General features: G+C 39.9%; 1 protein-coding gene across 1 annotated transcript in view; it reads right to left on the bottom strand.

Annotated features, from left to right (window-relative positions):
• Positions 1-22,940, bottom strand: part of LOC129621772 (adhesion G protein-coupled receptor E2-like) — a 103,988-nt gene that overhangs the window by 49,472 nt on the left and 31,576 nt on the right. The window lies entirely within an intron of this gene.

The following is a 22,940-nucleotide window of genomic DNA, read 5'->3' as shown; positions in this document are numbered from 1 at the left end:
GAAAGACAAATATATGATATTGCTTATATGCAGTATCTTAAAAAAAGTATATAAATGAGCCTATTTACAAAACAGAAATAAAGTCGCAGATGTAGAAAACAAGCTTATACTTACCAAGGGGGAAAGGGGGGAATAAATTGGGTGACTGGGATTGACATATACACGTTTCTATATTTAAAACAGATAACTAATAAGGACCTACTATAGAGCTCAGGGTACTGTACTCAATACTTTGTAATGACCTATATGCAAAAAGAATCTGAAAAGGGGCTGAATATATGTATATGGATAATTGATTCACTTTGCTGTACAGCAAAAGCTAACACAACATTGTAAATCAACTATATTCCAATGAAAATTAATTTAAAAATGAATTTGCATTGCATATTAGTGCATATATATGGAATCTAGAAAAATGGTACTGGTGAATTTATTTGTAGATCAGGAATAGAGACACAGACATAGAGAACAGACTTGCGGACACAATGAAGGGAGAATGTGGGGTGAATTGAGAGAGCAGCATTGAAAAGTATACATTACCATGTGTAAAACAGTTAGTGGGAAGTTGTTGTATAACACAGGGAACTCAACCCAATGCCCTGTGACAACCAAGAGGCATGGGATGGGGGTGGGTGGGAGGGAGTATCAAGAAGGGGAAATATATGCATATTTACGGGTGATTCACATTGTTGTACGGCAGAAACAAATAAGACACTGCAAGGCAATTATCCTCCAATTAAAAACAGATATTTAGTTTCATTTTTTTTAACAAGCGGTTGACCAGTTTTCCCAGCACCACTTGTTAAAGAGATTGTCTTTAATCCATTGTATATTCTTACCTCCTTTGTCAAAGATAAGGTGTCCCTAGGTGCGTGGATTTATCTCTGGGCTTTCTATTTTGTTCCATTGATCTATATTTCTGTCTTTGTGCCAGTACCATACTGTCTTGAAGACTGTGGCTTTGTAGTAGAGCCTGAAGTCAGGCAGGTTGATTCTTCCAGTTCCATTCTTCTTTCTCAAGATTGCTTTGGCTATTTGAGGTTTTTTGTATTTCCATACAAATTGTGAAATTATTCATTCTAGCTCTGTGAAGAATACCGTTGGTCGCTTGATAGGGATTGCATTGAATCTATAAATTGCTTTGGGTAGTATACTCATTTTCACAATATTGATTCTTCCAATCCATGAACATGGTATATTTCTCCATCTATTAGTGTCCTCTTTGATTTCTTTCACCAGTGTTTTATGCTGCTGCTACTGCTAAGTTGCTTCAGTCATGTCCGACTCTGTGCGACCCCATAGACGGCAGCCCACGAGGCTCCCCCATCCCTGGGATTCTCCAGGCAAGAACACTGGAGTAGGTTGCCATTTCCTTCTCCAATGCATGAAAGTGAAAAGTGAAAGTGAAGTCGCTGAGTCTTGTCCGACTCTTAGTGACCCCATGGACTGCAGCCCACCAGGCTCCTCTGTCCATGGGATTTTCCAGGCCAGAGTACTGGAGTGGGGTGCCATTGCCTTCTCCGAGTGTTTTATAGTTTTATATATATAGGTCTTTAGTTTCTTTAGATAGATATATTCCTAAGTATTTTATTCTTTTCGTTGCAATGGTGAATGGAATTGTTTCCTTAATTTCTCTTTCTATTTTCTCATTATTAGTGTATAGGAATGCAAGGGATTTCTGTCTGTTGATTTTACATCCTGCAATTTTACTATATTCATTGATTAGTTCTTGTAATTTTCTGGTAGAGTCTTTAGGGTTTTCTATGTAGAGGGTTATGTCATCTGCAAACAGTGAGAGTTTTACTTCTTCTTTTCCAATTTGGATTTCTTTTATTTCTTTTTCTGCTCTGATTGCTGTGGCACAAACTTCCAAAACTATGTTGAATAGTAATGGTGAGAGTGGGCACCCTTGTCTTGTTTCTGACTTTAGAGGAAATGCTTTCAATTTTTCACCATTGAGGATAATGTTTGGTGTGGGTTTGTCATATATAGCTTTTATTATGTTGAGGTATGTTCCTTCTATTCCTGCTTTCTGGAGAGTTTGTATCATAAATGGATGTTGAATTTTGTCAAAGCCTTTCTCTGCATCTATTGAGATAATCATATGGTTTTTATTTTTCAACTTGTTAATGTGGTGTATTACATTGATTGATTTGTGGATATTGAAGAATCCTGCTTCCCTGGAATAAAGCCCACTTGGTCATGGTGTATGATCTTTAACTTGTAAAAAAATGAAACTAGAACACTTTCTAACACCATACACAAAAATAAACTCAAAATGGATTAAAGATCTAAATGTAAGCCCAGAAACTATACAACTCCTAGAGGAGAACATAGGCAAAACACTCTCGGACATATAACGCAGCAGGATCCTCTATGACCCACCTCCCAGAATATTGGAAATAAAAGCAAAAATAAACAAATGGGACATAATTAAACTTAAAAGCTTCTGCACAACAAAGGAAACTATAAGCAAGGTGAAAAGACAGCCTTCAGAATGGGAGAAAATAATAGCAAATGAAGCAACTGACAAACAACTAATCTCAAAAATATACAAGCAACTCCTACAGCTCAATTCCAGAAAAATAAATGACCCAATCAAAAAATGGGCCAAAGAACTAAATAGACATTTCTCCAAAGAAGACATACAGATGGCTAGCAAACACATGAAAAGATGCTCAAGATCACTCATAATCAGAGAAATGCAAATCAAAACCACAATCAGGTACCATTTCATGCCAGTCAGAATGGCTGCTATCCAAAAGTCTACAAACAATAAACGCTGGGGAGGGTGTGGAGAAAAGGGAACCCTCTTACACTGTTGGTGGGAATGCAAACTAGTACAGCCACTATGGAGAACAGTGTGGAGATTCCTTAAAAAACTGGAAATAGAACTGCCTTATAATCCAGCAATCCCACTGCTGGGCATACACACCAAGGAAACCAGAACTGAAAGAGACACGTGTACCACAATATTCATCGCAGCACTGTTTATAATAGCCAGGACATGGAAGCAACCTAGATGTCCATCAGCAGATGAATGGATAAGAAAGCAGTGGTACATATACACAATGGAGTATTACTCAGCCATTAAAAAGGATCCATTTGAATCAGTTCTAATGAGGTGGATGAAACTGGAGCCTATTATACAGAGTGAAGTAAGCCAGAAAGCAAAACACCAATACAGTATACTAACGCATATATATGGAATTTAGAAAGATGGTAACAATAACCCTGTATACGAGACAGCAAAAGAGACACAGATGTATAGAACCGTCTTTTGGACTCTGTGGGCGAGGGAGAATGTGGGATGAATTGGGAGAATGTCATTGAAACATGTATAATATCATATATGGAACGAGTCGCCAGTCCAGGTTTGATGCATGATACTGGATGTTTGGGGCTGGTGCTCTGGGATGACCCAGAGGGATGGTATGGAGAGGGAGGAGGGAGGAGGGTTCAGGATGGGGAACACGTGTATACCTGTGGCGGATTCATGTTGATATATGGCAAAACCAATACAATATTGTAAAGTTATAAAATAAAATGAAATATATAAAAAATAATAAAGAAAGTAAAAAACAGATATTTAAAAAGTGACTCCCTTAAAAAATTGCATTTATCCTTAGGGATCTATAATAATTATATAATTCACTCATTACTCAAGAAGTATTGAGTGTCTCTTTTTTGACAGATTCTGTGATTTTCTCTGACAATAAAGTGGTGAAGAGACTATACATGTAAATCCCATATTGGCAGGAGATACACAATTTAATGATAAAAAAAGGGAGGTTATGACAATGTATCTTTGAATGTAAAGCTCAGTTTTGGGTCTAAGGAAATAGAATGGTTAAGGAAGATTCCCAAAGAAATCATGTTTCAGTAGAAACAAGACCAATGAGTAGATCAGGGTTGAAGCAGGGAAGTCTGTAAATGTGTTAGTTTTTGAGAGTCCTCTGAACCTAACATAGTTTTAAGAGCCTTTCTTGCATTATTCAATTTAATTTTTTATCTGCCGTAAAACTCATCCACTACTTTTTTTTTTTTTAAATTATGGTTTTATTGAGATATGATTTAACATCCAATGAAATTTACCCATTAAAACTGTACAGTTGAGTGATCTCTGGATGGTCACAGAGTTGTGCAACCATCACCACAGTCTAACTTCAGAATACTTTCAACTCCTCAAAAAGAAACTGCATTCACAATAGCATGAGGAAATCCTCCTTCCCATTTCCATGCATCCCAATCCTGATTCTAGCCCCCGAGTACAATTAATCAACTTTCTGTCACTATGGATCTGCCTGTTCAGGATACTCACGTAAATGGAATCATACAGTACGTGGTCTTCTGTGACTAGATTCCTTCACTTAATATTTTCAAGGTTTATTCATGTTGCTACATGGTTTTATGGCTGAAAACTCATTTTTAGTCTTTCTTCATAGCTGAATAATATTCTATTATGTGGCTATGCTACATTTTGGTATGCCTTCATCAGCTGATGGATATTTATGTCATTCTCAGGCTTTGGGTATTCTGAATATGCTGCAATGAACACTGATGTAATTTTTTTGTGTGGGTTTTCATATGTTTAGTATATATACCCAAGAGCGGAATTGCTGGGTCATTTGGTACCTACATATCAAAACTTTTGAGAAATTGTTTTCTACAAGTGGTTGCACTAATTTCATTTCAGCAAGCAATGTATGAGGGTTCTAACTGGTCCATAACTTTTCATTTTTCTAATTGTCAGTCTTTATTTCCTTTAATCATTTAAGTGAATGAGTATGAAGTGATGTGTCCTTTTGTGGGTTTTGATTTGTATTTTCCTAATGACTAATGATATTGAACATCTTTTCATGCACTTACTGTCATTTACTTATCTTTGGAGAAATCTTTATTCAAAATTAGTGTCCTTTTTTGGGGAATGGTGGCGAGTGGTAAAGAATCTGCTTTCCAATGCAGGAGATGCAAGCGACTCAGGTTTGACCCAGGGTCAGGCAGATTCCCTGGGTATGCCAACCCATTCCAGTATTCTTGCCTGGGAAATCCATGGACAGAGGAGCCTGGACGGCTACAGTCCATGGGGCTGCAAAGAGTTGGATACATCTTAGTGACTAAGCAAGCAGGCAAGGAATCACTGTTGAACTTGGTATTAGAGACAGAAATTCTGTTTTCAGAAGAACAATACTTGACAGGAATACTTAACCAGATTGAGGAGAGGGTCATGACTAGCAAACAGGCAGAAAAATTGAAGAGACAGACCTGGAGTCAAACGGAAAGAGGACTTGGCCTTTCTGAGTCACAACCAAGAAGAGACCTACAACTGAAAGGGAGCATGTCCAGGGCTTCTGGTTCAAGATGGAGGAGTAGAAGGATTCTGCTCATCTCCTCCTGCAAAAGCACCAAAATCACAACTAGCTGTTGAACAACCACAGACAGGAGGATGCTGGAATCTACCTAAGAAAGATACTCCACGCCCAAAGATAAAGAAGAAATGGCAGGAGATGGTAGGAGGGGCACAATCACGATAAAATCAAATCCTATACCCACCGGGTGGGTAACCCACAACCTGGAGAACAATAATACAAAAGATCACCCACCATTGTGAAGGTTTGGAACCGCACGTCAGGCTTCTAGCCTGGGGGCCCAACAAAGGAGCTGGGAATCCTCAGGGAATCTGACTGGGAAGGCTAGTGGGATTTGATTACAAGACTTCCACAGAACTGGGGGAAACAGAGACTCTACTCTTGGAGGGCACAAACAAAACCTTGCATACACCAAGACTGAAATGAAACGGGCAGTGACTCCACAGGAAACTGAACCAAAACTACCTGCAATGTTGGAGGGTATCCTGTGGAGGTGTGGGTCAGCAGGGGCTCATCACAGGGACAGAGGGGACTGGCAGCAGCTGTCTGGGAATGTCTCCTTTGGTGTAAACCCTCTTGGGGAAATTAACCTGACCACAGAGCCCATAGACCTGATGGTTGGGTCATCTAGGCCAAAAAACTACCATAGAGGAAGTGCAACCCCATCCATCAGCAGATAATTGGATTAAAGCTTTATTGAGTAAGGCCCTGCCCACCAAAGCACGACCCAGGTTTTCCCACCACCAGTCCCTGCCATTAGGAAGCTTACACAAAGAGAAGACGCAAGAAGAACCACAATCCCACAGCAACCAAAACAAAACCACACCACAGAAAGTTAATCAGCATGAAAAAGCAGAAAGTTACATCTCAGATGAAGGGAAACTGTAACCCCCCAGAAAAACAGCTAAATGATGTGGATGAAGGCAACATTCCACAAAAAGTGTTCAGAATAATGATAATGAATATGATTCAGGATCTTGGGAAAAGTATAGAGGCAAAGATTGAGAAGATACAAGAAATGTTTACCAAAGACCTACAAGAACTAAAGAACAAAGAAGCAGAGATGAATAATACCCTAGAAGGAATCCATAACAGAATACCTGAGGCAGAAGCACGGATAAATGACCTGGAGGACAGAATGGTAGAAATCACTGCCATAGAACAGAATATAGAAGAAAGAATGAAAAGAAATGCAGGCAGCCTAAGAGACCTCTGGGACATTAAACGCACGAATATTCACATTATAGGTGTCCCAGAAGGAGAAGAGAGAGATAAGCAACCTGAGAAAGTATTAGCTGAAAACTTCCCTAACATGGGAAAGAAAATAGTCAACCAAGTCCAAGAAGCACATTGAGTCCCAGGCAGGATAAACCCGAGGAGGAACACACTGAGCTGAGACATGTGGTAATCAAATTGGCAAAAATTAAAGACAGAGATAAAATATTAAAAGCAACAAGGGAAAAATGGCAAATGACATACAAGGGAACTCCCATCAGGCTATCAGCTGATTTCTCAACAGAAACTCTACAAGCCAGAAGCAAATGGTATGATGTATTCAGAGTGATGAAAGAGAGAAATCTATAACCAAGAACACTCTACCCAGCAAGACTCTCCTTCAGATTTGATGAAGTCAAATGCTTTCCAGACAACCAAAGTTAAAAGAATTTAGTACCACTAAACCAGCTATACAACAAATGGTAAAGGAACTTCTCTAGGCAGTTAACAGAAAAGGAAAAGCCCTACCTAGAGAAAATGCACCCAAAACAATTACGAAAATGGTAATAGGATCATATATATCAATAATTATCTTAAATGTAAATGAATTAAGTGCACCAACCAAAAGATATAGACTGGCTGAGCAGATGAAAACATGCCCAGGTATATACTTCCACTTACCACATCACTCTGCTTGACTCCCCAAATTGTATGTAATTATTTTATATTGTTAGATTAATCGTGTTCCCATTATGGTTTGCAATTATAATCATCTTTTATTTTTTGTCTGGCTATCAATTGTGAAAACTGATGAGCATCCATTCTGTGATTCTGTAACTATTAAATTGCCAACACCTGTTGGATCATAGAAAAAGCAAGAGAATTCCAGAGAAACATCTACTTCTGTTTCATTAACTACACTAAAGCTTTGACTGTGTGGATCAACACAAACTGTGGAAAATTCTTAAAGAGAGGGGATTATCAGACCACCTTACCTGCTTCCTGAAAAATCTGTATGCAGGTCAAGAAGCAGCAGTTAGAACCAGACATGGTACAACTGACTGGTTCCAAGTTGGGAAAGGAGTATTTTAAGGCTGAACATTGTCACCTTGCTTATTTAACTTGTATGCAGAATACATCTAGTGAAATGCCAGGCAGGATGAAACACAAGATGGATTCAAGACTTCAGGGAAAATTATCATTAACCTCAGATATGCAGGTGACACCACTCTTAGGCAGAAGGCAAAGGGGAGCTAAAGAGCCTCTTGATGAAAGTGAAAAAGGAGAGAGAAAAGCTGACTTAAAACACAACATTCAAAAACTAAGATCATGGCATCTGGTTCCAGCACTTCACTGCAAATAGGTGGGAAAACAGTGGATACAGTGACAGACTTTATTTTCTAGGGTTCAAAAATCACTGCTGAATGTGACTGCACCCATGAAATTAAAAGACACTTGCTCCTTGGAAGAAAAGCTATGACCAACCTAGAGAGCATATTAAAAAACAGAGACATTACTTTGCCAACAAAGGTCCCTCTAGTCAAAGCTATGCTTTTTCCAGTAGTCATGTATAGATGTGAGTGTTGGACCATAAAGAAAGCTGAGCCTTAAAGAAATGATGCTTTTGTACTGTGGTGTTGGAGAAGACTCTTGAGAGTCCCTTGGACTGCAAGGAGATCCAACCAGTCCATCCTAAAGGAAATCAGTGCTGAATATTCATTGGAAGGACTGATGCTCAAGCTGAAACTCCAATACTTTGGCCACCTGATGCGAAAAACTGACTCATTGGTGTCTTTCCAAGACCCTGATACTTGGAAAGATTGAAGGCAGGAAGAGAAGGGGAAGACAGAGGATGAGACAGTTGAATGGCATCACTGACTCAATGGACATGAATTTGAGCAAGCTCCAGGAGTTGATGATGGACAGGAAGCCTGAAGTTGTGCAGAGTCAGTCATGACTGAGCGAATGAACTGAACTGAACTATTACTTACTTAGTATTATTGTATCATGATTGGTCAACAAAAAAATTATAGAATTCGATATCACCCAAACTAGCATTTATTAGAAAATCTGTAATCACTTTTTAAAAAAAATGTTAATTTATTTTATTTTATTTTTTAAATTTACAATATTGTATTGGTTTTGCCATACATCAGCATGAATCTGCCATGGGTATACATGTGTTCCCCATCCTTGTATTTTCCAAATATTCCAAGATGATTCTGATATACATATGGACACACACATTTTAAAGTCCATATGTATATCAGAATCATCTTGGAATATTTGGAAAATACAAATGCCCAGGTATTGCATTTCTTTTTTTTTTTTTCCAGAGCTCCAAATATGTTTCTAATGAGCAGCCACATTTAAAAACACCTGGACCTTTTACTTTTATCTAGTTTGTTTCACTGTTTCTATTTCATATTCATGGCTCCCATTTCATTTAGTTTATGTTTTCCAATTTCTTCATCTCTTATTTTTTTGACATTCTTTCTCAAGCCTTTATCAAGTGTAGTTCAAAAGGTTTAGTATACATATATAAAAATAATATGTGTAATATATATTTTCAAAAATATTAATTTTTGCCTAACTAAAAATTTTATGACATTTTGATTCCACTTGCTTGACTTAGTATGAATAGAATGCTACATTTCTAATTAAAAAAATGGATATGCAACGAGAAACAAAAGTTTACTGTATAGCACAGGGAACTGTAGTCAATATTTTGTATAATGACTTATAACAGAAAATAATTAAAAAATATTATATGTGTACATGTATAACTGAATCACACACACAAAAATGAATTCTACTTTTGAAATTTAGTAATGTTCATCCTTTTGCCAGTTTTTCTAAATGTCCTATGGACATCTAAGAACAGCATATAAGATTCAAACTTTTAAATATATCTGTGTAGCATATGATTAATATAAATGAATTAAATATGAAGGTCGACACTGAAATCAGATTGATTATATTCGTTGCAGCCAAAGATGGGGAAGCTCTATACAGTCAGCAAAAACAAGACTGGGAGCTGCCTATGGCTGGGATCATGAACTCCTTATTGCCAAATTCAGACTGAAATTGAAGAAAGTGAAGAAAACCACTAGACCATTCAGGTATGACCTAAATCAAATCCCTTATGACTATAGAGTGGAAGTCAGAAATAGATTTAAGGGACTAGATCTGATAGATAGAGTGCCTGATGAACATGGACGTAGGTTCGTGACATTGTACAGGAGACAGGAATCAAGACCATACCCAAGAAAAAGAAATGCAAAAAAGCAAAATGGCTGCCTGAAGAGGCCTTACAAATAGCTGTGAAAAGACGGGAAGTGAAAAGCAAAGGAGAAAAGGAAAGGTATAAGAATCTGAATCCAGATTTCCAAAGAATAGCAAGGAGAGATAAGAAAGCCTTCCTCAGTGATCAATGAAAAGAAATAGAGGAAAACAATAGAATGGGAAAGACTAGATATTTCTTCAGGAAAATTAGAGATACCAAGGGAATATTTCATGCAAAGATGGGCTCAATAAAGGACAGAAATGGTATGGACCTAATAGAAGCAGAAGATATTAAGAGGAGGTGGCAAGAATACACAGAGGAACTGTACAAAAAAGATCTTCATGACCAAGATAGTCACGATGGTGTGATCACTGACCTAGAGCTAGATATCCTGGATTGTGAAGTCAAGTGGGCCTTAGAAAGCATCACTATGAACAAAGCCAGTGGAGGTGATGGAATTCCAGTTGAGCTATTTCAAATCCTGAAAGATGATGCTATGAAAGTGCTGCACTCAATATGCCAGCAAATTTGGAAAACTCAGCAGTGGTCACAGGACTGGAAAAGGTCCGTTTTCATTCCAATCCCAAAGAAAGGCAGTGCCAAAGAATGCTCACACTACCACACAATTGCACTCATCTCACACACTAGTAAAGTAATGCTCAAAATTCTCCAAGCCAGGCTTCAGCAATATGTGAACTGTGAACTTCAAGATGTTCAAGCTGGTTTTAGAAAAGGCAGAGGAACCAGAGACCAAATTGCCAACATCTGTTGGATTATGGAAAAAGCAAGAGAGTTGCAGAAAAACATCTATTTCTGCTTTATTGACTACACCAATGTCTTCGACTGTGTGGACCATAAGAAACTGTGGAAAATTCTGAAAGAGATGGGAATACCAGACCACCTGACCTGCCTCTTGAGAAACCTGTATAGGTTAGTAAGCAACAGTTAGAACTCGACATGGAACAAAAGACTGGTTCCAAATACGAAAAGGAGTACATCAAGGCTGTATATTGTTATCCTGCTTATTTAACTTATATGCAGCGTACATCATGAGAAACGCTGGGCTGGAGGGGGCACAAGTTGGAATCAAGATTGTTGGGAGAAATATCAATAACCTCAGATATGCAGATGACACCACCCTTATGGCAGAAAGTGAAGAGGAACTAAAAAGCCTCTTGATGAAAGTGAAAGAGGAGAGTGAACAAGTTGGCTTAAAGCTCTACATTTAGAAAACGAAGATCATGGCCTCTGGTCCCATCACTTCATGGTAGATAGATGGGGAAACAGTGGAAACAATGTCAGACTTTATTTTTTGGGGCTTCAAAATCACTGCAGATGGTGATTGCAGCAATGAAATTAAAAGACGCTTACTCCTTGGAAGGAAAGTTATGACCAACCTAGATAGCATATTCAAAAGCAGAGACATACTTTGCCAACAAAGGTCCGTCTAGTCAAGGCTATGGTTTTTCCAGTGGTCATGTATGGATATGAGAGTTGGACTATAAAGAAAACTTAAGAGCGCCGAAGAATTGATGCTTTTGAACTGTGGTGTTGGAGAAGACTCTTGAGAGTCACCTGGACTGTAAGGAGATCCAACCAGTCCATTCTGAAGGAGATCAGCCCTGGGTATTCATTGGAAGGACTGATGTTGAAGCTGAAACTCCAATACTTTGGCCACGTGATGCGAAGAGCTGACTCATTGGAAAAGACCTTGATGCTGGGGAAGATTGAGGGCAGGAGGAGAAGGGGACGACAGAGGATGAGATGGTTGGATGGCATCATTGACTCGATGGCCATGGGTTTGGGTGGACTCTGGGAGCTGGTGATGGACAGGGAGGCCTAGCGTGCTGTGGTTCATGGGGTCTCAAAGACTCAGACACGACTGAGCGACTGAACTGAACTGAACTATTTAAATGTATTGGTTTTGCCATATATCAAAATTAATCTGCCACAGGTATACATGTGTTCCCCATCCTGAACCCACCTCCCTCCTCCCTCCCCATACCATCCCTCTGAGTCATCCCAGTGCACCAGCCCCAAGCATCCAGTATCGTGCATCGAACCTGGACTGGCGACTCGTTTCATACATGATATTATACATGTTTCAATGCCATTCTCCCAAATCATCCCACCCTCTCCCTCTCCCACAGAGTCCAAAAGACTGTTCTATACATCAGTGTCTCTTTTACTGTCTCGTACACAGGGTTATTGTTACTATCTTTCTAAATTCCATATATATGCGTTAGTATACTGTATTGGTGTTTTGCTTTCTGGCTTACTTCACTCTGTATAATAGGCTCCAGTTTCATCCACCTCATTAGAACTGATTCAAATGGATTCTTTTTAATGGCTGAGTAATACTCCATTGTGTATATGTACCACTGCTTTCTTATCCATGCATCTGCTGATGGACATCTAGGTTGCTTCCATGTCCTGGCTATTATAAACAGTGCTGCGATGAACATTGGGGTACACGTGTCTTTCAATTCTGGTTTCCTTGGTGTGTATGCACAGCAGTGGGATTGCTGAGTCATAAGGCAGTTCTATTTCCAGTTTTTTAAGGAATCTCCACACTGTTCTCCATAGTGGCTGTACTAGTTTGCATTCCCACCAACAGTGTGAGAGGATTCCCTTTTCTCCACACCCCCCCCAGCATTTATTGTTTGTAGACTTTTGGATCGCAGCCATTCTGACTGGCGTGAAATGGTACCTCATAGTGGTTTTGATTTGCATTTCTCTGGTAATGAGTGATGTTGAGCATCTTTTCATGTGTTTGTTAGCCATCTTTATGTCTTCTTTGGAGAAATGTCTATTTAGTTCTTTGGCCCATTTTTTGATTGGGTCATTTATTTTTCTGGAGTTGAGCTGTAGGAGTTGCTTGTATATTTTTGAGATTAGTTGTTTGTCAGTTGCTTCATTTGCTATTATTTTCTCCCATTCTGAAGGCTGTCTTTTCACCTTTCTTATAGTTTCCTTTGTTGTGCAGAAGCTTTTAAGTTGAATTAGGTCCCATTTGTTTATTTTTGCTTTTATTTCCAATATTCTGGGAGGTGGGTCATAGGGGATCCTACTGTGATTTATGTCGGAGCGTGTTTTACCTATGTTCTCCTCTAGGAGTTGTATAGTTTCTGGTCTTACGTTTAGATCTTTAATCCATTTTGAGTTTATTTTTGTGTATGGTGTTAGAAAGTGTTCTAGTTTCATTCTTTTACAAGTGGTTGACCAGATTTCCCAGCACCACTTGTGAAAGAGATTGTCTTTAATCCATTGTCTATTCTTGCCTCCTTTGTCAAAGATAAGGTGTCCATATGTGCATGGATTTATCTCTGGGCTTTCTATTTTGTTCCATTGATCTATATTTCTGTCTTTGTGCCAGCACCATACTGTCTTGATGACTGTGGCTTTGTAGTAGAGCCTGAAGTCAGGCAGGTTGATTCCTCCAGTTCCATTCTTCTTTCTCAAGATAGCTTTGGCTATTCGAGGTTTTTTGTGTTTCCATACAAATTATGAAATTATTTAAATTATTAAGACATCATTCAAGATGCTCCTCTATTATTTTTTAAGCAATTGATAAAATATTCTGAGAAATATTAATATGCCTCACTATATATATTTTTTCTTTCTTCATATTTCTTTTGATTCTTGCTTTATGTGTCTTTGTTCTTTGTTGATAAAGTGTTTAATGGTTTATGATGTCTATTGTCTTTGTGAACTGTACCTTTTATCATTAAAATATTAATATTTGTTTCATTTAAAATAAATAAATTAAAAAAATAAGCATGTCCACAGAGACTAATGAGTTAATTTGTCTCAGGATCCAGCACTGTCAAGTCTGGAGCGAGAGGCTGTTCCCACTATGAGCCTGGAGAGTGAACCCATCCTGGGATAGTTTGTGTGGTGAATGTGGGTGGACAGTCATGACTTGGCAGGGGAGGGTCTTATGAGGTCTTAGGACTTTCTCCTCTTCCAACTCCCAAAGGCTGTGTCCATTGTTAAATTAAGTTATTTGTCTATTCTCGTTGAGTTATTCAGTTTAATTTTAACAACAGTGAAAAGCAGAAGTTCTCTTATCGAGTAACTGATTAGAAACTGAAGCATAGAGAACTGACGTCTATTGCTCAAGGTTTTACAGATAGAAATCACTGTTGGTCTTCAGTTCAGTTCAGTTCAGTCGCTCAGTCGTGTCTGACTCTGTGACCCCGTGAATCGTAGCACTCCAGGCCTCCCTGTCCATCACCAACTCCCGGAGTTCACTCAGACTCATGTCCATCGAATCAGTGATGCCATCCAGCCATCTCATCCTCTGTCGTCCCCTTCTCCTCCTGCCCCCAATCCCTCCCAACATCAGAGTCTTTTCCAATGAGTCAACTCTTTGCATGAGGTGGCCAAAGTACTGGAGTTTCAGGTTTAGCTTCATTCCTTTCAAAGAAAACCCAGGGCTTATCTCCTTCAGAATGGACTGGTTGGATCTCCTTGCAGTCCAAGGGACTCTCAGGAATCTTCTCCAACCCCACAGTTCAAAAGCATCAATTCTTCAGCACTCAGCCTTCTTCACAGTCCAACTCTCATATCCATACATGACCACAGGAAAAACCATAGCCTTGACTAGACGAACCTTTGTTGGCAAAGTAATGTCTCTGCTTTTGAATATGCTATCTAGGTTGGTCATAACTTTCCTTCCAAGGAGTAAGCGTCTTTTAAGTCTTACATTACTGTAAACTAGAGAGTGAGACATTCTAGAACAACAGAGAGCATGGTGGGAAATTTCAGGAAAATATAGCAGCCACTGAGAAGAATGAAGTACACTTCACTGCATTAAGCTTGAGAAAACTGAAGTGTTCAAGTATTCTTGGAGAGAGCTCAGTTGACACAGATAAACATCAACTTTAGCAGCATGGTATGGTTAAGTGTGCATGTTCTGGGAGATTGACTTCCTGAACAGGAGACTGAAGACCTTGGTAAACTTGAACTCCTCCTAAAACAACCAAAATACAAGCAAAACAACTAATACCAACCATTTCAAAACTGGCAGTTATCCAAGGCCACAGAACAAACTGAAAGTCGTTGATCCAAGAGAAACTGTGGAACCTCAATAAGATGGGTGAAAAAAGTCTGCAACATTTCCCTTTGAACTATTTCCATTCCATCTCTCCCCAGCTAAGTGGTGTAGCAGCCAAAAGCTAATAGCATTGCAGGCAGTAAAGATGTGTGACTGTTTTTGGATCTTCATTAAAAGCATCATATTATACCCAGAGCACAGTCAATATCTTTTTTCTGACCCTTTAACTCCCTGGGAACTCTTTTTTAAAATAACTAAATTTATTTTTATTTATTTATTTTTTATTTTTTAAAATTTTATTTTATTTTAAAACCTTACAATATTGTATTAGTTTTGCCAAATATCGAGATGAATCTGCCACCGGTATACCTGTGTTCCCCATCCTGAACCCTCCTCCCTCCTCCCTCCCCATACCCTCCCTCTCGGTCGTCCCAGTGCACCAGCAGTTTTTGTCATATATCAACATGAATCAGCTGTCGACTAAAAAAAAAAGGGTGTTTAACTTGAGAGTTGTGAGTTTAGTTTTATTTGGGGCAAAATGAGGACTGCAGCCCGGGGAGGGGCAGCATCTCAGACAGCTCTGAGAGACTGCTCCAAAGCAGAAGTGGGGGAAAGTCAATATATAAGGTTTTGGTGAAGGGGGAGTTCAATGGCATGAAGCACTCATTTTACAAAAGGCTTTTGTTAGTCATGAGGATGTCACCATGAAGGGATTTAGTGCTTCTCTAGATGAGAAGCCCTAAATGAGGAGATGCAAGGATTGAGATAATAAAATCTGTTCCTAAAAACATCCAACTATCTAAAGACCTGTCCCACCAGATTCCCTGGAGCACAGAGTGCCTCACTCCACCTTAAACTCCCTCAGGGATTGTTGAAGGTCAACACTATAGCAGCATGGGGTTCCATCTCCATAGAGGCAGATGGCAAATGCCTTTGTTGTTCAGTCATTAGCAATGCTCTTGGTAAGTGCCGATTTGTAGTTGACACAGCCATAGGTATACCTATGACCCTTCCCTCTTGAACCTCTCTCCCACCCCATCCCACCCCTCTAGGTTGTTACAGAGTCCCGATTTGAGATCCCTGAGCCACACAGCCAATTCCCACTGAGTATCTATTTTACATATGGTAATGTATATGTTTCCATGTTGCACTCTACATACATTCCATCCTCACCTCCTTCCCCCCAACACCATCCATAAGTCTGTTCTCTGTATCTGTGTCCCGACTGCTGTTTAGTCACTCAGTCATGTCTGACTGTTTGTGATGCTCTGGACTGTAGCCCGCCAGGCTCCTCTGTCCATGCAATTCAGAGGGCAAGAATACTGGAAAGGGTTGCAGTTACCTTCTCTGGGGGATCTTCCTGACTCAGGGATTGAACCTGTGTCCTCTTTATTGGTAGGCAGATTATGGGAAGCCATTGGTGCCCTGAAAATAGGTTCAGTGGTACCAGCTTTCTAGATTCCATGTATATGTGTTAATATATGATTTTTGTTTCCTCTGACTTACTTCAGTCTGTATACTGGGTTCTAGGTTCATCCACCTCACTAGCACGGACTCAAATACATTCCTTATCATGACTGAGTAATGTTCCACCGTGTACATGTACCACAGCTTCTTTGTCCATTCATCTGTCCATGGACATCTAGATTGCTTCCATGTTCTAGCTATTGTAAATAGTGCTGCAATGAACATTGGGGTACATTTATTTTTTTCAATTTTGGCTCCCTGAGAACTCTTTAGTCTCCAAATTTGGTGGTTTTTTGATTTGGGTGACAGCTCATCTTAGTGAGGGACATTACAAAAGCCCACCTTTAGGACATTACCAAAATAATACAAATTACTGTCACATCTCCAGTTTCCCAAAGATATGATCTCAGGTGGAGTCAACTAGATTGTGAATTTAAAAAGAAGTACTGGAGAAAATCAGGGACATGGGGAACTTTGAAAAGCTCTGAAATATTCCTAGAAATCCATGGATGCACAAGGTTATGCCCATGCTCAGTGAAGACCTGAGAAAGAAGACAACAGTCTCTCATCTCTGGCTGATCTTGAGGCTTGCGCAGTCAGGACATGAAAGCCCACACTGTTAAATAATCTTCCTGAAGTCTGAAGATGTGGCTTCTCACACAGATGCCTTTGTGGAAGTGTGAAAAACATACAGGCAAGGCATTTAAGGAAACCCCTAATTAAAATAAATAAATTAAAAAAAAAAAAAAAAGAAATCGTATGGCCAAACACTGGTTGGCCACTAGATTATACTGAACCAGATATGAGATCCTAGGCACCTAGAACTAAAAAATAAAAACAAGAACCTACACTAGAACTCAAAGGCCACACACTGCAGGCAATTATCAATACACAGAACTAGTCTAGGAATGTCATTAAACTATTAAACAAAGAGCAGCAAACTAAAAACAGGAAACCTTGGAAGGCAGAGGGATCTGATAACTGGAGTGTTACAATGTATTATCTAAAACATCTAGTGTTAAACAATAATTATAATATCCCTGGTGGCTCAGCTGGTAAAGAATCTGCCTGCAATGTGGGAGACCTGGGTTCGATACCTGGGTTGGGGAGATCCCCTGAAGTGAACCACTACTCATCCCAGTATTCTGGCCTGGGGAATTCCATGGATTCTATAGTCCATGGGGTTGCAAAGAGATGGACATGACTGAGACTTACTTCTAAGCAACATACAAAGAAACACGAAAATATGCTACATACAGAGGAAAAAAAGAAGAAGTGTCTCTGAGAGGCACAGATAAAGAGGATGTGGTACATATACACAATGGAATACTATCCTGACACAAATACAATGAAACTGTGCCATTAGCAGCAACATGGCTGTAACTAGCAATTATGACACTAGAGAAGTCAGTCAGACAGAGAAAGATAAATACCATATGACATCACTTATCTATGAAATCTAAGATATGACACAAACGAACCTATCTATGAAACGGATACAGACTTGTGGATGTAGTGGCCAGACTTGTGGTTACCAAGGGGGAGGGGGTTGTGATTACATGTGGAATGGATAAACAAGGCCCTGTTGTGTAGCACACAGAATTCTGTTCAATATTCTATCGAATAAAGCAGATGGCTGATAAACACATGAAAAGATGCTCAACATCACTCATTAGGGAAATGAAAATCAAAACTACAGTGAGGTATCAACTCACACTGGTCAGAATTTAGTTCAGTTCAGTTCAGTTCAGTCGCTCAGTCGTGTCCAACTCTTTGCAACCCCATGAATCACAGTATGCCAGGCCTCCCTGTCCATCACCAACTCCTGGAGTTCAAACTCATGTCCATCGAGTCAGTGATGCCATCCAGCCATCTCATCCTCTGTTGTCCCTTTCTCCTCCTGCCCGCAATCCCTCCTAGCATCAGAGTCTTTTCCAATGAGTCAACTCTTTGCATGAGGTGGCCAAAGTATTGGAGTTTCAGCTTTAGCAGCAGTCCTTCCAATGAACACCCAGGACAGATTTCCTTTAGAATGGACTGGTTGGATCTCCTTGCAGTCCAAGGGACTCTGAAGGGTCTTCTCCAACACCACAGTTCAAAAGCATCAATTCTTCGGTGCTCAGCTTTCTTCACAGTCCAACTCTCACATCCATACATGACCACTGGAAAAACAGCCTTGACTAGACAGACTTTTGTTGGCAAAATAATGTCTCTGCTTTTGAATATGCTATCTAGGTTGGTCATAACTTTACTTCCAAGGAGTAAGTGTCTTTTAATTTCATGACTGCAATCACCATCTGCAGTGACTTTGGAGCCCCCCAAATAAAGTCAGCCACTGTTTCCCCATCTATTTCCCATGAAGTGATGGGACCAGATGCCATGATCTTAGTTTTCTGAATGTTGAGCTTCAAGCCAACTTTTTCACTCTCCACTTTCACTTTCATCAAGAGGCTTTTTAGTTCCTCTTCACTTTCTGCCATAAGGGTGGTGTCATCTGCATATCTGAGGTTATTGATATTTCTTCCGGCAGTCTTGATTCCAACTTGTGCTCCTCCAGCTCAGTGTTTCTCATGATGTACTCTGCATATAAGTTAAATAAACAGCCTTGATGTACTTTGTTTCCTATTTGGAACCAGTCTGTTGTTCCATGTCTAATTTTAACTAATGCTTCCTGACCTGCATACAGATTTCTCAAGAGGCAGCTCAGGTGGTCTGGTATTCCCATCTCTTTCAGAATTTTCCACAGTTTACTGTGATCCACACAGTCAAAGGCTTTGGCATAGTCAACAAAGCAGAAATAGATGTTTTTCTGGAACTCTATTGCTTTTTCGACGATCCAGCAGATGTTGGCAATTTGACCTCTGGTTCCTCTGCCTTTTCTAAAATGATCTTGAACATCAGGAAGTTAATGGTTGATGTATTGCTGAAGCCTGGCTTGGAGAATTTTGAGCATTACTTTACTAGCGTGTGAGATGAGTGCAATTGTGTGGTAGTTTGAGCGTTCTTTGGTATTGGTATTGCCTTTCTTTGGGACTGGAATAAAAACTGACCTTTTCCAGTCCTGTGTCCACTGCTGAGTTTCCCAAATTTGCTGGCATATTGAGTGCAGCACTTTCACAGCATCATCTTTCAGGATTTGGAATAGCTCAACTGGAATTCCATCACCTCCACTAGCTTTGTTCGTAGTGATGCTTTCTAAGGCCCACCTGACTTCACATTCCAGGATGTCTGGCTCTGCGTCAGTGATCACACCATCGTTATTATCTGTGTCATGAAGATCTTCTTGTACAGTTCTTCTGTGTATTCTTGCCACCTCTTCCTAATATCTTCTGCTTGTGTTAGGTCCATACCATTTCTGTCCTTTGAGCCCATCTTTGAAACCATCATTACATGAAATGCTCCCTTGGTATCTCTAATTTTCTTGAAGAGATCTCTAGTCTTTCCCATTCTATTGTTTTACTCTCTTTCATTGCATTGATCGCTGAGGAAGGCTGTCTTGTCTCTCCTTGCTATTCTTTGGAACTCTGCATTTCGATGCTTATACCTTTCCTTTTCTCCTTTGCTTTTCACTTCTCTTCTTTTCACAGTATTTGTAAGGCCTCCCCAGACAGCCATTTTGCCTTTTTGCATTTCTTTTACATGGGGATGGTCTTGATTCCTGTCTCCTGTACAGTGTCATGACCCTCTGTCCCTAGTTCATCAGGCACTCTATCTATCAGATCTAGGCCCTTAAATCTATTTCTCACTTCAACTGTATAATCATAAGGGATTAGATTTAGGTCATACCTGAATGGCCTAGTGGTTTTCCCCACTTTATTCAATTTAAGTCTGAATTTGGCAATAAGGAGTTCATGATCTGAGCCACAGTTAGCTCCCAGTCTGGTTTTTGCTGATTGTATAGAGCTTCTCCATCTTTGGCTGCAAAGAATATAATCAATGTGATTTTGGTGTTGACCATCTGGTAATGTCCATATGTAGAGTCTTCTCTTGTTGTTGGAAGAGGGTGTTTGCTATGACCAGTGCTTTCTCTTGACAAAACTCTATTAGCCTTTGCCCTGTTTCATTCCGTATTCAAAGGCCAAATTTGCCCATTACCCCAGGTGTTTCTTGAGTTCCTACTTTTGCATTCCAGTCCCCTATAATGAAAAGGACATCTTTTTTGGGTGTTAGTTCTAAAAGATCTTATAGATTTTCACAGAAGTGTTCAACTTCAGCTTCTTCAGCATTACTTGTTGGGAAATAGGCTTGGATTACTGTGATATTGAATGGTTTGCCTTGGAAATGAACAGAGATCATTCTACCGTTTTTGAGATTGCATCCAAGTACTGCATTTCCAACTCTTTTGTTGACCATGATGACTACTCAATTTCTTCCAAGGGGTTCCTGCCCATAGTAGTAGATATAATGGTCATCTGAGTTAAATTCATCAGATCAGATCAGATCAGTCGCTCAGTCATGTCCTACTCTTTGCGACCCTATGAAACGCAGCACGCCAGGCCTCCCGGTCCATCATCAACTCCCGGAGTTCACTCAGACTCACGTCCTTTGAGTCAGTGATGCCATCCAGCCATCTCATCCTCTGTCGTCCCCTTCTCCTCTTGCCCCCAATCCCTCCCAGCATCAGAGTGTTTTCCAATGAGTCAACTCTTCGCACGATTGGCCAAAGTACTGGAGTTTCAGCTTCAGCATCATTCCTTCCAAAGGAATCCCAGGGCTGATCTCCTTCAGAATGGACTGGTTGGATCTCCTTGCAGTCCAAGGGACTCTAAAGGGTCTTCTCCAACACCACTGTTCAAAAGCATCAATTCTTCGGCGTTCAGCCTTCTTCACAGTCCAATTCTTACATCCATACATGATCACAGGAAAAACCATAGCCTTGACTAGACGAACCTTTGTTGGCAAAGTAATGTCTCTGCTTTTGAATATGCTATCTAGGTTGGTCATAACTTTCCTTCCAAGGAGTAAGCGTCTTTTAATTTCATAGCTGCAGTCACCATTTGCAGTGATTTTGGAGCCCAGAAAAATAAAGTCTGACACTGTTTCCACTGTTTCCCCATCCATTTCCCATGAAGTAGTGGGACCAGATGCCATGATCTTCGTTTTCTGAATGTTGAGCTTTAAGCCAACCTTTTCACTCTCCTCTTTCCCTTTCATCAAGAGGCTTTTTAGTTCCTCTTCAATTTCTGCCATAAGGGTGGTGACATCTGCATATCTGAGGTTATTGATATTTCTCCTGGCAATCTTGATTCCGGCTTGTGTTTCTTCCAGTCCAGCGTTTCTCATGACGTACTCTGCATATAAGTTAAATAAACAGGGTGACAATATACAGCCTTGACGTACTCCTTTTCCTATTTGGAACCAGTCTGTTGTTCCGTGTCCAGTTCTAACTGACCAGTTGCTTCCTGACCTGCATACAGATTTCTCAAGAGGCAGCTCAGGTGGTCTGGTATTCCCATCTCTTTCAGAATTTTCCACAGTTTATTGTGATCCACACAGGCAAAGGCTTTGGCATAGTCAATAAAGCAGAAATAGATGTTTTTCTGGAACTCTCTTGCTTTTTCCATGATCCATTGGATGTTGGCAATTTGATCTCTGGTTCCTCTGCCTTTTCTTAAACCAGCTTGAACATCAGGAAGTTCATGGTTGATGTATTGCTGAAACCTGGCTTGGAGAATTTTGAGCATTACTTTACTAGCGTGTGAGATGAGTGCAATTGTGCAGTAGTGTGAGCATTCTTTGGCATTGCCTTTCTTTGGGATTGGAATGAAAACTGATCTTTTCCAGTCCTGTGTCCACTGCTGAGTTTCCCAAATTTGCTGGCATATTGAGTGCAGCACTTTCACAGCATCATCTTTCAGGATTTGGAATAGCTCAACTGGAATTCCATCACCTCCACTAGCTTTGTTCGTAGTGATGCTTTCTAAGGCCCACTTGACTTCACATTCCAGGATGTCTGGCTCTAGGTCAGTGATCTCACCATCGTGATTACCTGGGTCGTGAAGATCTTTTTTGTAAAGTTCTTCTGTGTATTCTTGCCATTTCTTCTTAATATCTCCCGCTTCTGTTAGGTCCATACCTTCTCTGTCCTTTATCGAGCTCATCTTTGCATGAAATGTTCCTTTGGTATCTCTAATTTTCTTGAAGCGATCTCTAGTCTTTCGCATTCTGTTGTTTTCTTCTATTTCTTTGCATTGATCCCTGAAGAAGGCTTTCTTTTCTCTTCTTGCTATTCTTTGGAACTCTGCATTCAGATGTTTATATCTTTCCTTTTCTCCTTTGCTTTTCGCTTCTCTTCTTTTCACAGCTATTCGTAAGGCCTCCCCAGACAACCATTTTGCTTTTTTGCATTTCTTTTCCATGGGAATGGTCTTGATCCCTGTCTCCTGTACAATGTCACGAACCTCATTCCATAGTTCATCAGCTACTCTATCTATCAGATCTAGGCCCTTAAATCTATTTCTTACTTAAATTCATAGCCATCGTCAAAAATCTACAAACAAAAATGCTGGAGAGGGTGTGGGGAAAAGGGAACCTTCTTGCACTG

Source organism: Bubalus kerabau, chromosome 1, assembly GCF_029407905.1.
Source record: "Bubalus kerabau isolate K-KA32 ecotype Philippines breed swamp buffalo chromosome 1, PCC_UOA_SB_1v2, whole genome shotgun sequence".
Lineage (NCBI taxonomy): Eukaryota > Metazoa > Chordata > Mammalia > Artiodactyla > Bovidae > Bubalus > Bubalus kerabau.
Note: the sequence above shows the minus strand (reverse complement) of the source record. Positions and strands in the feature narration are given on the sequence as shown.